Raw genomic sequence first — 16,901 nt, forward strand, 5'->3', positions numbered from 1 at the left:
TTTTCTCTTAGAGTTAGAGGATCACCTTGCTTTTGGAAAGGCAGCCTAAATCATTCATTCATTCATTCATTCATCCATCCATCTATCCATATATATTTTTTTAATTTTTCAATTACAGTTGACATACAATATATTATTAGGCTGGTCCAAAGGTAATTGTAGTTTTTGAAATTATTTTTAACCTTTTAAACTGCAATTACATTTACACCAATCTAATAGTTTCAGGTGTATAACATAATGATTAGACATTTATATAACTTACAAAGTGATCACTTTTTAAATCTAATACCCGTCTGACACCATACATACTTATTATGATATCATCCGTCCATATTTTATTATATAAATATGTAAAATATAAATTTAAATATAAAAGCCTACTATGTATATAGCATTTTTCTGGGAACAAAAAGAATAAGGTTCATGTGTATTTACCTTGAAAATTATCCAGTCTATCACAGTCTCAGACAGCTTGCACCCAGTAAATATTTGTTCAACTAAACTAAGCCAAGGAAAGATTGAATGTCCTGACTTTCTGGGAATGGAACTGAACTCTTTTGGGGAGATCATCAATTTCTAATACCCATATTCTTAACTATGGAGTCATAAGTTTAGAGATATGCGGGTTGTAGAATGCATGGGGGGAAGAAATCTTCACCTGGAAAATTTAAGAGTCATTGCCTCCTCCACAACACCAGCTGCCATCCGCCAATGAGAAGGCAACACATCCATGGAGAACAGCAATTAGAGCTAATTGGGTTTCTTCTTTTTCATACCTGAGACAGGTCCCCATTGGGATCAGGTAAGGAAATCTATTAAAAGCAAGCTGTTCTCAGCATATCACTTAATTCAAAGTACTTAAGGAGGCTGATTACATGCCATGCTTTCCAAGGATAGTTGAAGCTCGAAATGGTGGTTTGTGTAAGTCTAAGGTCATGTTTCTTAAACCAGAATGCAAATAAGAAATCCTGCAAGAAAAAACCTGAATTACAGTGTGAAGGCAATGCCTTGGGAAAGGGTAGATACATTTGCAAAGGCCGCAGTTCAGTTTGGCCTATATGAAACTAGCTGTCTGGATAAAAGTGACAAATTAGGGTGAACATTCAGCTTGAGGGGCATTCCATGTGCAAAATTTTCAGGTGCCTGATTGTATATTTTGTTATCTGGAAGAATTACAGTATTTCATCAAGCTTAAAAAAGTGGGCTCACCAGTCAGACAGACTAGCTTGTGAGTTTTAGCTCTGTAGCCTTAGGTAACTAAACTAAAATAGCCTCCCTGATCTTTAAATCCTTCATGTGTAAAATGGGAATACTAATATCTACCTTACCTCACTAGGATGTTATGAGGATTAAAAGAGATAATGCACGTAAAATCCTGGGCACATAAGAGATATTCAATACATGTTATTATTTTAGTAGTTATCATCATTATGATCATCTTTAACATCATTATTGTATGTCATTGGACCCATTCATGCTTTGATATAGTAAAGAAATATTGACCAAGAAGGTATCGGAATAACTATACAGTAATCTGACACCTGAAAGTAGAAGACATGAGACAAACTTCAGAGGCTTCTCAGTTTTGTCAGGATTTCAGTTTACTATCATCTTTGGCAAGCAATACACAAGCTGAGCACCAAGGTACTTCATATATTAGTTGATTGAGCAACTTTTGGAAACTGCATCCTGCTGTTCAACATCTGGCTTTCACTGGCAGTCCAAACAATAAGACCAGACTGGATCTACCTTATTCTTTCTGCAAGAACCATATTTCCTTCTCTCTTTTCTTAATTGCCACATTTCCCTTACTAAAATCCTTTTGACAATAAGTAACGTGAAGGGAAACAAGGGCTGCCTGATAGAAGTAGAAGGCAGGATAAGGAGGAATGGACCTGTTAAATTGCTAAGAGTTTGTCCCAACTTCATCATATGCATTCTGAGAATTAATTTTGTGAACTTGTTGCAATGATGTTGCTAACCTTTTTTGATATCAGAGGGATTATTCATTATGAATTTGTACCAACTGGATAAACAGTTAACCAAGTTTACTATTTGGAAGTGCTGAAAAACTATGTGAAAAAGACAAAAACGACCTGAACTTTTCACCAACAATTCATGGCTCTTGCATCACGACAATGCACCAGCTCACACGGCACTGTCTGTGGGGGAGTTTTTAGCCAGTAAACAAATAACTTCATCGGACACCCTACAAAATTTTTGCAACATTATTGATAACATTCCCCAAATTGACTTTTGTATACCCATGGCAATCTTATGATTACGGATCGTGCTTTCTAATCCCCTCACCTTCCTCCTTATCCTCACCCCCCTCCCATCTAGCAACCCTCAGTTTTTCCTCTATGTCTCTGAGACTGTTTCTGATTAGTTCATTCATTTATTCTTTTCTTTAGATTCCACATATAAGTGAAATCACATGGTATTTGTCTTTCTCTGTCTGACTGAAGCTGAACAATAATGAATGTCAACTATAATTGTATATCTACCTATCTATATCGATATCGATATCGATATCGATATAGATATAGATATAGATATAGATATAGATATAGATATAGATATAGATATAGATATATAGTTACAAGAAACGGAGTACATTTTCAGATTCCTGAGATACCTCCATACTGTTTTCCATAGTGGCTGCACTAATCTGCAATCCCACCAACAGTGTATGAGGGTTCCTTTTTCTCCACAGCCTCTCCAACACCTGTTACTATTTGTCTTGTTGAAGATAGTCATTCCGACTGGGGTGAGGTGATATCTCATTGTTGTTTTCATTTGCAGATACAAGTGGGCACAACACTTGCACTATCTATCATATACTGCTTCCTAACCAGTGAAGCAATGAATCACACCAGAGAATCCATCAGTACAGATCTCCTTACACCTGCCCCAGTGTGGGGCCATCTGCAGGGAGGTGGGGCCACTTCCATATCCATATCACCAAGAACTGTCTCCACTACACATGGAGAGCTGGCTTTCAATGTGTGCATTACAATGTTCAGTACTCTGATGTGGCTGCACCAAAATCTTACGTTCAAGGTTCTCACTGTGACGTCTTCTACAATTATTCTACTTGTCCAGTGGCATTTAAGTCTGCCCCAAGCACACATTCCCATACCTACACATAGCATCCTGGCATCAAGATAGAAAAACCAAAAATAAAATATAGGTGGTCCACGTGTGACACTGTGTTTACCCAGCAAACCCTGCTGTATTGATACTTTGACCAACACATCAAAAACCAGAAGGTGTCTGTTTTCAAGTGTCTGGACTGTTCTTTTTTACATGCACAGAAGCAACTTATGATGGATCATATCAAGTCTACACATGGAATATTGAAAAGGATTGAAATGCCTCCAAATGTGGGTGTAAACTTGCCTTTGAGCATTAAGCCTGCAACTCAGAATCCAGCCAATCAAAATAAAGAGGACACCAGATCCATGAACAGGAAAGAGAAATTGGAAAAGAAATCTCCATCTCCTGTTTATAAATCAGTGAAACCCAAGAAAGTGGCCAATCCTGGGTAGACGTGTTGGGAGTGTGACCTCCTGTTCACGGAAAGAGATGTTTACATTTCCCACGTGAGGAAGGAACACAGGAAGCAAATGAAAGCACACCTTGCCAGCAGTGTGACAAATCTTTCGGCTCATCACACAGCCTGTGCGGTCACAATTGGAACAAGCACAAAGGCAACAGGAAAGTTTATACCGGCTCTTACTACTCAGACTCCAGGTGAACCTTTAAGAAACGATTGATACTGGAGAAACATTTCCAGCTCATGCAATTTTAAGGATCCTGACTTAAAAGAAATGACAGAAGCTGCCAACGAGGAGGAAACAGAAATAAAAGAAGATACCAAGGTTCCCAGTCCCAAGGGAAGTTGGAAGAACCAGTTTTAGAGTTCTGAGCAATTATTCAACCACTGAAAAAGCTAAAGATAAATGTTTCTAAGGTACACAAATGTGCTGCGTGTGCTTCACCACCAAAAACCTGCTTCATTTCCATGAAAACATCCCTCAAAACAAATCAGACAGCTTCTCCTACCAGTGCCGGGAGTGCTGCCTGTACTATACGTCATACATCGCCCTGTCCAGGCACCTCTTTATTGTGCACTAGCTGAAAAAGCTTCAGACAGTGTCCAAGCAGAACGGGGCAGGGTAACACAGCCAGCAAGAGAACAAGCCCAGCCATGAGGACAAGTCGTCTAACAGCATGGTGTCCAACAGAAAGTGTAAAGTGTGAGCAAAAACATTCGTAACTGAAGCTGCCTTATGCTCACATGCAGACATATGGCATGGCCTTCATTAAATCTAAAATACTGAGTTCGGCTGAAAAATAGCCACACACCTGTCCACACTGGAATAAAGAAGACATTTTTGTTACAAAAAGTTTTCAGTATAATAGAGTTAACAGTATTGTCTAAGCTGTTGTAATATATTCTCTTTCAAGGTACCTTCTTCACCTCATCGTGTATATCCTTGATAAGTATAAGAAAAGATGAAATAGTGCCATTTGCAACAACATGGATGGATCTTGGGATTATTATGCTAAGCGAAATAAGTCAGACAGAAAAAGTCGAGAACCATGATTTCACTGATATGTGGGATATAAAACTGAAAGCAAAAAAAGGAACAAGACAAACAAAGAAACAAAAACTCATAGACCTAGACAATAGTTTTGTGGTTACCAGAGGGTAAGGGGATGAGGGTGGTAGATGAGAGTAAAGGGTATCAAACATATGGTGATGGAAGGAGAACTGGCTCTGGGTGGTGAACACAACATGTGGTATGTAGATGATGTATTACAGAATTGTACACTTGAAACCTATGTAACGATACTAACCATTGTCACCCCAATTAACTTTAATTTAAAAAAAAACAACAGTATTTGAGTTTAAAAGAATTTGTATATATTCAAATGAATAACTTTTAATACTCTTTGTTACATGTTAGAATTTTTCTTTTTGTATTGTTTCTTTAAAACAGATTTCTTAGTAACAGGGGCAGTTCCTGAATTCAAATAAACAATTTAGTATGTCACGGATTTAAAAGAGTTAACTAATTACAGGCTAAGATAATGCCTTTTTCAGTGTTTTTAATTTTTAGAATTCACTACATAAATTGTAGGTGGTTGTGGGTCTCAAAACACTGGGGACATTTAATTGTCTTAGCACTATCCTCAATACACCTGCTCTAAGTCCAGGGGTGAGCATTGCAGACATCTGCACTCCTGCCCTGTGTGGCATCTTTTCCCAGCCATGCCAACTGGTGTTTAAAGTAGCCTCGCAGGTGGTGAATAAAAACTTAGGTCAGAAATCCAGTAAGGAATGTGCATTTCCCTAACCCCATCTTAGAATGGGGAAGAAGGGTATTCTAAAGGTAAAAATGGGGGCTGATTGTTTTCTGGTCAAATTTACAAGGCTGGCTGGAAGAGTACAAGGAGATAAACTTAAAGAAAGGGCTGTACTACTGTAAAAGTTACAAATATGTGATTAGACCAATACATTTATACAATCAAGCTTTTGTCATGAGACGACGACTAAAGATACCAAATATTTGTCTGGCTCTTAACACGAAGACAAAAATCACAGTCGACTTAACCCTTTGCTGTCTAAAGAGTTGGTGTTTCCTGTTCTAGGTGCTACTGAAAAACGTTCTGGTACTTAGAGTTGAGATGCACAACCTCACCCACCAATCAATGCAGTAGCCTGTGCATGGCGAATGGCCGTTAGATTCAGCACTGAGCCACCCAGGATTAATTCGGTCATTTTCATAAATACATTTACTGTCGGTAGTTATTGAAGTGTCGCTTCCATTTATAGTTCTCTGGGAGAGTTCTATTTTTTGGTTTTTGGTTTGTGTTTACTTTGGCATTTTGTATCTTGTATTCATCCCTAAACATGTTTTGTACTTTTTTTTAAGAAAAATTCTTTTGTGTATATACAGATACTTGCATGGTATACTATAGTCAATGTTGGGTTCTTCAAAAGGTCTTGCTGCTATCAGGTGGTATGCACTACATCCATCATAACTGTATGAAACACATTTCACCTGTAAATAAATGTAGACATTTGGCCATCAAAAAAAAGTGGTATCTCTATGTTCCTTCCCTTTAAATATGAAAGAGCTGTGACACTTTGACCTATTTAGCATGACCGGAGCTCTAATAGAAGGTGACAGTGACAACCAGCATCAATTGCTAGATAGGTGATTAAAGATGCCTCTAAATGATCCCACTTCCTAGCTGTCTGATCCCCTCTACTCATAAAATTTTTCAAGCTGAGGACCCAGACATTGTGAGGCAGAGACAAGCCATGCCTGCTGTGACATCTCCAAATTCCAGACCCACAGAATTCATAAGCATAATTCAATTATTTTTATTCCACTAATTTTGGGGTACTTTGTTATGGAGGAATGGTAATTAGAATAGTGGCCATGGAATCCATGTTATTTTAGGAGGCCAAAAATAAGTTCAAGAAATTCAACTGGATGGGAAAATGCATCTTTACTGAGACTAGATTTTTAAAAAAATACATATTATACCATTTCATACATTTCTACACTCACTTAAACAACTGTTTTGTGTTTTTCTTCTGAAAGAAGCTTTCCTGCTCCTCTCAAGCAGAGAGAAGTATCAGACTTCGTCCATCTTGGATGCTACCATTGTGTCGTGGACACCCCTCGTTAGTGTCCTTGTTATACTAGTTGCACATGTTCTCCCTCCTCTCCTAAAATAGCTTGTCTATATAACTTCTGTCTTCCCAGTGCCTTGCATTGAGGTTTAATTAATACATTTTTTGGTGATTAAACGAATGTTTCTAAAGATCATTTTAATCTGAGCTGGCTTTACTCTCCTCTAAATGTCAGCTTTCACCATGTACCAGGTCGGCACCAAACTTCCTCTAACAAAATTGGAATATAGATGAGGGTCTGAGCCATCTGTTCTGTTCTGTTTGATTTAAGGTCATCTGCGGCTTTAACATCCAGCTTTTACCACTAGCATTTCATCCATTCATTTCCTACAGTTCTGCTTCCTACAAAAGTAAACACATTGAGCGATGATCACAGTAATGAGGAAGCCAAGACTATAACTAAAAGCAACAATAACCACAATAATAATAAATGCAACTAATAGTTAATGAAATTTTACTCTGCTATAGTCAGTGTACTAAATGTTTTACATAGATGATCCCATCATATCTTTGTAACAGTAATATGAGATAGACACTATTATTATCACCATTTTACAGATGAGGAAGTTGAGATTCAAAGAGGGTAAATACCAAAACTTCACTGCTAGAATGTTGTAGCATCCAGGTCTATCTGACTCTAAAGCCTAGTCTACTGACAAGTATACCCATCAATAGGCTGGCTTCCTTGCGAGTTTTTTAAAACCATTTATTTTTAATGGCAAAAAAAACAACACATGTCTGGAATTTAAAGTCATTTGAGGCAATAGCTTCATTGAATGGGGAGAGATGTTTCAAGAGTTAGGTGAAAGCAGGTTTTGCTTTTTAGTATGACTCTATCCCACTAAGGACAGCTGTAAAGATGGTTATATATTAGTCATCTCATAGGATCTGGGGCAGGGAGTGGGGTAGGTGTATCCTAAATTCAGTCATTTTCCTACCTTGTGATCCACTTGCCCCTTCAATTCCAGGTAATGAGATTCAGAACTCATTTTCCCCCTATCTTGCCACCACCAGTCAGGTTTATCTCCTCTGTCCACAACTGAAATCCTTTGGAAGGGGGCAAGGAGCACCCTCTGAGTTTGGGAGAAAACCTCATAAGAGAGGGCTGGCTCTTGATGGGCACTTCAGATGAAAGAGCCATATGGGTGGCAGCCAGAGATAGCTGTTGGGCAAGAAGACCCCAGATCTTACCTTCTAGCAATAACAGGTACTTGAAGGTGATGATTAACGCCAACTCAGTATCTGTGCTGCTAATGTGGATACAGATGAGGGATATACAAGAGCTGACAAACTGAGGGAAGAAACTGAGAATTTGGTTTAACTGTATGGAAGTAATTCTAATTACAGGCATTTATGTAAACTGTTTATAATTCATGCCTAATTTCCACCAAGCACAATAACAATTATGCACATCAATAAATATGTGTCAGGTTAATTTAGTTGTAAATTTTGATTATAACAGCAAACCTTGTATGTATATGCTCTGTCTTCATAATTTGTTGCTCACAACTTACCAAAAAAATGAGATAGAACATTGGTTGGGGGGCTAAGAGTGTGGAAGTTGCAGAGGTGACAGTCTGGGGTTGAATATTTACTGTGTGTAGCGCACAAAGTAGATAATCAACAAATGCATAAATCCCTGCAGCTTAACTTCATCAGAGTTCTGTAGGCAGCTCCACAATCTTTTATTCATTTATTGTTGACTCATTGGCCTTATTCATCCCCACAGCCTGTCCCAAACATTTTCTGTTCTTCTTGTTCTCTCAACTTACCCTCTCCTGTCTCCAATTCTTGTTCAATGAATAAGAATGAACTCATCCTGGTCCTTGCATATCAGGGCTGGCTGAAGCCCCCCTATTTTGCCTCCCAAATTTTCTTAATATTGCAAAATTCTTCTCCCTTGGGCCTATGGCCTCCGACAAATAGGTATGCTTTTTCACCTGTTCTCTGGCCCGTTCCCTTTCTACCACCTCAAGGACTGGTTCTCTTCCCCAACATTTCACTATGTCTTTATTCTTTTTCCCTGTTTTTTTTCTTTTTTCTTTTCTTTTTCTTTTTTTTGCTGTGCACATAGTAGGCACTCAGTAAATCTTTGTTGAAATTTCTTTCAGACACACATGGCACACAATGGCACACACACACACACACACACACACACACACACACACACCCCTGTTCTCCCAGCTACTACCATTTTCTCCCCTTCCTTTAATTTAAACTTGGACTTATTATACAACTGATGTATCCAATTAGGTTAGAAATTCACAGTGAGAAAGGTGTTTCTGTGGTTTTTTTTTCTGATTTCTTAGCACAGCTTGAAGCACTCAAAAAATATTGAAAGTTCCCCATTTATTGATCTTCACAGGCTGATTCTTCTGGAGAAGGATGGGGATATCTAGTACTTTCTTGTCCACTTGATCTTGGAGAACCTCAGTAGGACAATAGAAAGCATGCGCAGAGCAAAGGGCATCAGTTTTTCACCATTAATTATGAGATTAGCTGAGGGCTTGTCATAGATGGCCTTTATTATGTTAAGGTATTTTCCTTCTATACCAATTTTATTAAGTGTTTTAATCATAAATGGATGTTACATCTAGTCAAATAGTTTTTATGCATCTATTGATATAGTCATGTGATTTTTGTCCTTCATTTTGTTTGTATGGTGTATCACATTGATCAATTTGCATGTGTTGAACCATCCTTGTGCCCCTGGGATGACCCCACTTGGTCGTGATGTATAATCTTTTTAATGCATTGTTGCATTCAATTTGCTAGAATTTTGTTTACGAATTTTCATCTGCATTCATCAGAGATATTAGTCTGTAGTTTTCTTTTTTTGTGTTATCTTTACCAGGTTTTGGTATCAAGGTAATGTTGGCCTCATAAAATGAGTTAGGGAGTACTGACTCTTCTTCAGTTTTTTGGAAGAGTTTGAGTAGGGCAGGTATTAGATCCTTTTTGAATGTTTGGTAGAATTCACTAGCGAAGTGATCTGGTCCTGCACTTTTGCTTTTGGGAAGGTTTCACATGACTGATTCCATTTCCTTACTGGTGATGGGTCTGTTTAGATTTTCCAGTTCTTCATGATTCAGCGTAGGAAGGCTATGTATTTCGAAGAACATGTCCATTTCTTCTAGGTTATTGAATTTGGTGGCATATAGTCCTTCATAGTATTCTTGGATGATCCTTTGCATTTCTGTGGCATCCGTAGTAACTTGCCCTCTTTTAGTTCTGATTTTGTTTATTTGTGTCTTTTCTCTTTTGATCTTAGTGAGTCTAGCCAAAGGTTTGGCAATTTTATTAGTCTTTTCAAAGAACCAGCTCTTTGTTGTATTAATTTTTTTCTATTTTCTTTTTGTTCTCCATTTCCTTTCATTCTGCTCTGATTTTCATTCTTTCCTTCCTTCTGCTGACTTTGGGTTACATTTGTTCTTCTTTTTTGTGGTTTTGTAAGGTATAACGCGAAGATATTTATCTGGGATTTTTTTTCTACTTTCTTACGATAGGCCTGTAATGATATAAATTTCCCTCTAAAAACTGATTTCGCTGCATCCCCAAAATTTTGGTAGGTTGTATTTTCATACTCACTTGTTTCCATGTATCTTTTGATCTCTCATTTCTTCTTTGACTCAGTCTTTCTTTAAAAGTATGTTTTTTTGATCTCCAAATATTTGTGGGTATTCCTGCTTTCTTTTTACAGTTGATATCCAATTTCAAAGTCTTGTGATCAGAAAATATGCTTGGGATGATTTCAATCTTCTTAAATTTGTTGAGGCTAGTTTTATGTCCAAATGTATGGTCGATCATTGAGAATGTACCATGTACACTACGAAATGTATAGTCTGATGTTTTAGAATGAAGTGCTCTATAAATGTCAATTATATCCATTTCATCTAATGTGTCATTTAGGGCTGCTATTTCATTATTTGTTTTCTGTTTGGATGATCTATCCATAGCTGTCAATAATGTATCTAGGTCCCCTACTATAATTGTATCTTGATCAATTTCTCCCTTTAGTTGTTAGTAGTTGCTTAGTATATTTTGGTGCTCCCTGATTGGGAGCATAAATATTGATGACTGTGATGCCTTCCTGTTGTATAGTCCTGTTTATCATTATTAAATATTCATCTTTGTCTCTTGTTACCATTTTTATCCTGAAGTCTGTTTCATCTGATATCACTATGGCTACACCTGCTTTTCTCTCAATACCATTTGCTTGGGGTGTCAGTTTCCACCCTTTCACTTTGAGTCTATATTTGTCCTTGCAGCTGAGTTGTGTCTCTTGGAGGCAGCATACAGTTGGGCTTAATTTTTGGATCCAATCTGCTACTCTGTGACTTTTTATTGGTGAGTTCAGTCCAGTTACATTTAGGTTGATTATTGATATATAAGAATTTCCTATCATTCTATCTCTGGTTTTCTGGTAGGATGGTGTCTCCATTGTTTCTTTGCCTTTTTGTTGCCGTCTATTATTTCAGTGTTGTGGTATTCTATGATTTTCCCCTCTATTTCTTCTTTTTTTATGTTATATATCTCAGTTCTGGATATTTTTGAGTGGTTACCATTAAGTGTTTGTCAAAGAAATTTTCATATTTAGAGTATTCCATTTTCTTCAGCATGCTTACTTTCTCCATTCCCTTGTGCTGGTTCAGACCTTTACTATCTCCCCTTTTATATTTTTGTTGTCACAAATTATCCCTATTTATGCTGTGAGTTGATTTCTGCGCGGCAGCTGCAAGTTGTCTGTTTCCTCTTTTTTTAAGTTATTTTTTTTCCTTCTGTACCCTGTATGTTATAAGTGTATAGTGTCCTATTTGGTATAGGTGTTGCCATTTCTTGCTTCTGTCTGTTTTTAATACTACTCATGGTTTTGTATTCTTTTGCTTTTTTGTTTCTGGTCAAATAGTCTCCTTCAGTATTTCTTGTAGTGCAGGTCGTGTGTTAGAAAATTCCCTCAGCTTCTGTATGTCTGGAAAGGTCTTTATTCCTCCTTCACATCTAAAGGATATATATGCTGGATATATTATTCTTGGCTCATAATTTCTCTCTTTCAATAGTTTAAATATTTGTTCCACTTTCTCCTGGCTTGTAGAGTTTCTGCTAAAAAATCTGATGATAATCTAAAGGGCTTTCCTTTGTAGGTTACTGTCTTCTTTTCCCTAGCTGCTTTCAGGATTCTTTCTTTGTCGTTGATTTTTGACAGCTTCAATACAATGTGCCTTGGAGAAGGCCTGTTGAAATTGAGGTAATTAGTTTCTCCATTTGCTTCTTGGATTCGAGGATCTAGTTCTTTCCACATGTTTGGGAAGTTCTCGTGGACTACTTGTTTGAATATACTCTCTGTTCCCTTTTCCCTTTCTTCTCCTTCTGGTATGCCCATTATTCTTATATTGCTCTTTCTGATGGAGTCAGAAAGTTCTTGTAGAGTTCTTTCACTTCTTTTAACTCTCAATTTATTCTTTTCTTCTATTTGTGTCATTTCCAGATTTCTGTCTTTGATGTCACTGAATTCTTTCCTCCATCTGGTCAACTCTATTTCCTAAGCTGGTTATTTCATTCTTCATTTCTTTTATTGAGTTCTTAATCTCCAGAAATTCCATTTGGTTCTTTTTAAAATTTTCAATCTCTTTGGTAAAATGTTCATTTTGTTCATTGATTGTTTTTCTGAGTTCATTAAACTGCCTGTCTGTGTTTTCTTGCATCTTGTTGAGTTTTTTTCAGAAAACTCACTTTTGAATTCTCTGTCGTATTAGTCACATATTTCCATGTCTTTAAGTTCATTTTCTGGAGACTTTTCATTTTCTTTCTGAGCTCCCTCTGTTACCTTGGTCATTCATGGCAATTAATTATTTATGATTTCTCTTCCTGGACATCTACAGGAGTGGGTTCTGTAACAGGTTTATAGGAAGATGTCTTCTTTTTGTTTCCCAGTAGGTTTTGGTAGAACGTTTTCCCTTTAACATTTCTTGTAATACTTATTTAGTGGTGATGAACTCCTTTATCCTTTTCTTGTGTGGGAAGCTCTTTATCTGGCCTTCGATTTTAAATGATAACTTTCCTTGATTGAGTAATCTTAGTTGTAGGTCCTTGCTTTTTATTACTTTGAATATTTCGTTCCAATCCCTCTGGCCTGCAAAATTTCTGTTGAGAAATCAGTTGACAGACTTGTGAGAGCTCCTTTGTAGGTAACTGACTGCTTTATCTTGTTGTTTTTAAGTTTCTATCTTTTTCTTTATCTTTAGTTATTTTAATTATGATGTGTGTCTTTGGGTTCATCTATTTTGGAACTCATTTTGCTTCCTGGGCTTGTATGTCTATTTCCTTCACCAGGTTAGGGAAGTATTCCATCATTATTTCTTTAGATTGTTTTTTTTTTTTTTTTTTTTTTTTTTTTTTTTTTTTATTAATTAATTTATTTATTAGTTTCAGGTGTACAAAACAAGGTAATACTTAGACGTTCATCATTTATATCCCCCTCCCCCCATCCACTATCCCTCCGACCTCACACTGAACCATCACATTATATATATAAAATTATAGTTGGCATTCATTAATGTTTAGCTTCTGATGTACAATGCCATGATTCCTTGTTCTCTCTATTCTCCTTCTGGGATATGAATGATGCAAATGTTGGTATGCTTGATTTTGTCCTAAAGGCCCCTGAAAGTATCCCCATTTTTTTGGATTTTTTTTTCTTTTTGCTGTTCTCATTGGGTGTTTTCTGCAATCTTATCTTCTAAATCACTGATTCAGTCCTCTTCTTCATCTAATGTACTCTTGATTCCCTGTAATGTATTCTTAATTTCAGTTATTGCATTCTTTATTTCTGACTGGTTCATCTTAATGTTTTCTATCTCCATTTTTATGTTTCCTATCTCTTTGTTGAAGTTCTCCCTGAGATCACTGAGCATCCTTATAACCAGTGTTTTGAACGCTACATCTGGTAGATTGCGTGTCTCAATTATTATTGTTATTTTTTTTAGTTCTTTTTTTCTGGAGTTTTTTTCTCTTCTTCAATTGAAATACATTTCCTTGTCTTCCCATTTTCACTGCCTCCCTGTGTTTGTTTCTATGTATTAGGTAGAGCTACCATGTTGTGGGAACAGAGCCCCAGAGAGCAGTTTCCAGGCTCTCGGTCTCACATGGAAGGGTGCTGGCTCAGGTAGTAGATGGCCGTCAGCTGTGGCTGGTTGGCTGTCAGCTGTAACCATTCAGCCATTGGCCACTAATATAACTGCCGCGGCTACTGAGGAGAGTCAAGGAGAGTCGATCAGTTGGCAGCAAAGCGGACAGCAGGTTGCACGTTGTGTGAACCCAGCCTCCAATGAAATCATAGTGGTATGACTCCCCTACCTATGGCTCCATGGGTGTTCTTTTTTGGCCTCACCACATCCTGCGTTATTATATGGGGAGCGGGAGCAGAGACCCCACAGGCCGCCCTGCAAGACACATGTCTTCCAGTCTTAGCACACTGGCTTTATGTAGAAGGTGTCCGGTGGGACCCAGTAGTACGGTCTCCCTGGTCACCTGAGCTGGGTGTTCCAATGTGTCCCATGTGTGGGTTGTGTGTTCCCTCCTATTGTAGTTGAACCTTGGTTGCTCTTTGAACATCAATAGGAGGGACTTACTCTCAGGCTCTTTTGTTGTGAGGACTAGCTGTAACTACAGTGGAAGAGCTGTTGTGCATAGGCTTACACTACAGAGCAGAATCTGTTTCAAGCTGTGCCCTGATGCCTGTCCAGTTTGTCTTTAGGGTGTGTCATCCACCAAGGTAGCCAGCTGGATCGTGTTCAAACTCAATCCAAAGCAGGCCACTAGGAGTGCCGGCATTGGAGCCTTCTGGAGAGGCCACGCTACAAGCCAAGTTCAGGTGAAGGCTGTTCCCTGCTCATTATGGAATGAGCCATAAAGCAATCTGCAGAAGGGTGCCACCCATGCTTGGCTTGGAGGTGCCTAGTAAAGGCCAAGCCTCAAACCAAGGCCAGCTGCTATTAGTGCCTGGCTTCGAGCTGCTTAGCAACAGGTACAGGGCATGCCAGTCCAGACACTGCTTACTTGGGGCTTGTGAACCTTTGAGATTTTTTAGGGAAGTCCACAGTATAAGCCAAGAGACATCATTTGTATGGAAAAACCACTGGAAGTGCTTTGGGTGGGCCTGCAAATTGGGTGAGGTGGCGTCTCAGTTAATCACCAGAGCAAGGCAAATTGTGTTAACCATATTGATGAAGACTTAGATTTGGCAGCTGCCTGTGTTTGCATACTGGGTGGTGCGAGGGCTCAACAAAGTAACAATAGTTTCTGCTAGCACATCTATCTGGGAGAAAGCTGTCCCTTCAGCCCTTGCTCTGAATCCAGACAACTCAGTTCCTCCCCATAAGTCCCTGGTGCCATTCAAGCTGTTGCCCCAGTGCTGGAGCTCAGAGCGAGTGAGTCTGTCAGTGAGTAAGTTCGGGCCCTATAACAGGAACGCCTGGGACTCCAGCAGCCCTCCGTCTCACTCAGGCACGATTGCCGCTGGTTTTTACAGTCAGAATTTGTGGGTACTTCTCTTTCCAGGACTGGAACCTTGGGTTGGGAGCCTGGTGTGGGGCTGGAACACCTTACTCTTCAGCAGGGACCTCCACAGTCAAGATATCACCCCCAATTTTGGTCTGTCACACATGGGTATGGGACCAGCCCATTTTACATCTCTGCCTCTCCAACCAAGTTCAACTTGGCTTCTTCTGTATGTCCTTAGTTATAGGACTTCTGTTCAGCTAGACTTCCGGCAATTCTCAATAACGGTTGTTTTGTAGTTTAGTTGTAATTTTGATGTGGTCATGAGATGATGCAGGCACAGCGTTTACCTACTCCACCCTCTTGACCAGAAAAAATTTTATACTTCTTATAACAAATATTTTGGGACTCTCCCTTCACTATTCTGAAATGATGCTTATAGATAGTGTAACTTACCTACATACATAATTTCAAAAACTCATTATAGTGACCTAACTGAAATATAAATGAGAAATGAAAGAAAATCTATTTACAGTAAAATATGTATTTCAATATGTAAATGCAAGGGCATGATTACATCAGAAAACATAATGGAATACATAATGATTGCATCACCTTAAAATGAGTAAGTTTATATTTAAGAAAAAAATAAGAAGGTTGGGAGCCATTACATATAAGAACGGAAAACATAAAAAAAAAACACATATATATTGGAAAGCAGTAAGCTAAAAGCTGCTGTTGAGATAAGACAGGGTTCATATAATGACAGTGTTTACCTCACCCATATCATTAAGATTCACTGGAGTATTTGAAAACTGTGTGGGATACAGGATAACTCTTCATTATGCAGGATTATCACATGAACTTCAGAAAACTAGCATCACTGACTTCCATCTTCTAAATGTTGCTAGCACTTCCCAAACTTTGTGACAACCAAAATGTCCCCACAATTTCTCAAACACATCCTAATGGATGGAACTCCTTTAGTTCAGAACCAGTGTTCTAGTGGATACCCATTACTAAGGGAAAGGCAAATCTTGCAAGAGTCATGGAACTTGCTTTCTTAGGAAGTGGGAATCTCCATGGGTTAGAATTCCCTGTCTTTACAATGTTTTTGGTGACTCTTTTTGGGGACTCTGAGACACATTGTTGAGATGCTAATAGTGATATCAACCGAACAACCATATAATAAACTTTGCTGCCTCTAATGCTACTCTAGTCTTATTTTACCCTCTCAAATATTTATTACCAATTCATCACTGTCTCACTGATTCTGCACATTTTTTTACCCATAAAATAACTTATTTCTCAAAATAGGCTAACTATCTTACACATAGCAGTAGCTTGGTAACAGTTTGATATTGTCCAGTGGTCATAATATCTTTGACTACCTTTTAAGTTCAAGCCACCCTCAAATCCCCTCACCGCCAGTCACTCTGACACCGAACCTTTGACATCCAGCTGGTAACCATTTCATGTCGTATGTGTTTTCTTGATTCTGTTTGACCATTTTTTAGGTGCCATATTTTTATTTTAATCTGTTTTAATAGTACTATGTCGATAATGTACATGTTTTATTAAAGACATGTACTGAACATTATTATTTCTTTGATGTTCCATGGATACTGTTCAGTTGAAATTGTTAATTTCATAACTGTAATTTTCAAAATTTTATTGTAAAAATCTTCAT

The sequence above is a fragment of the Rhinolophus hipposideros genome, assembly GCF_964194185.1.
Source record: "Rhinolophus hipposideros genome assembly, chromosome: X".
In the NCBI taxonomy this organism is placed as follows: domain Eukaryota; kingdom Metazoa; phylum Chordata; class Mammalia; order Chiroptera; family Rhinolophidae; genus Rhinolophus; species Rhinolophus hipposideros.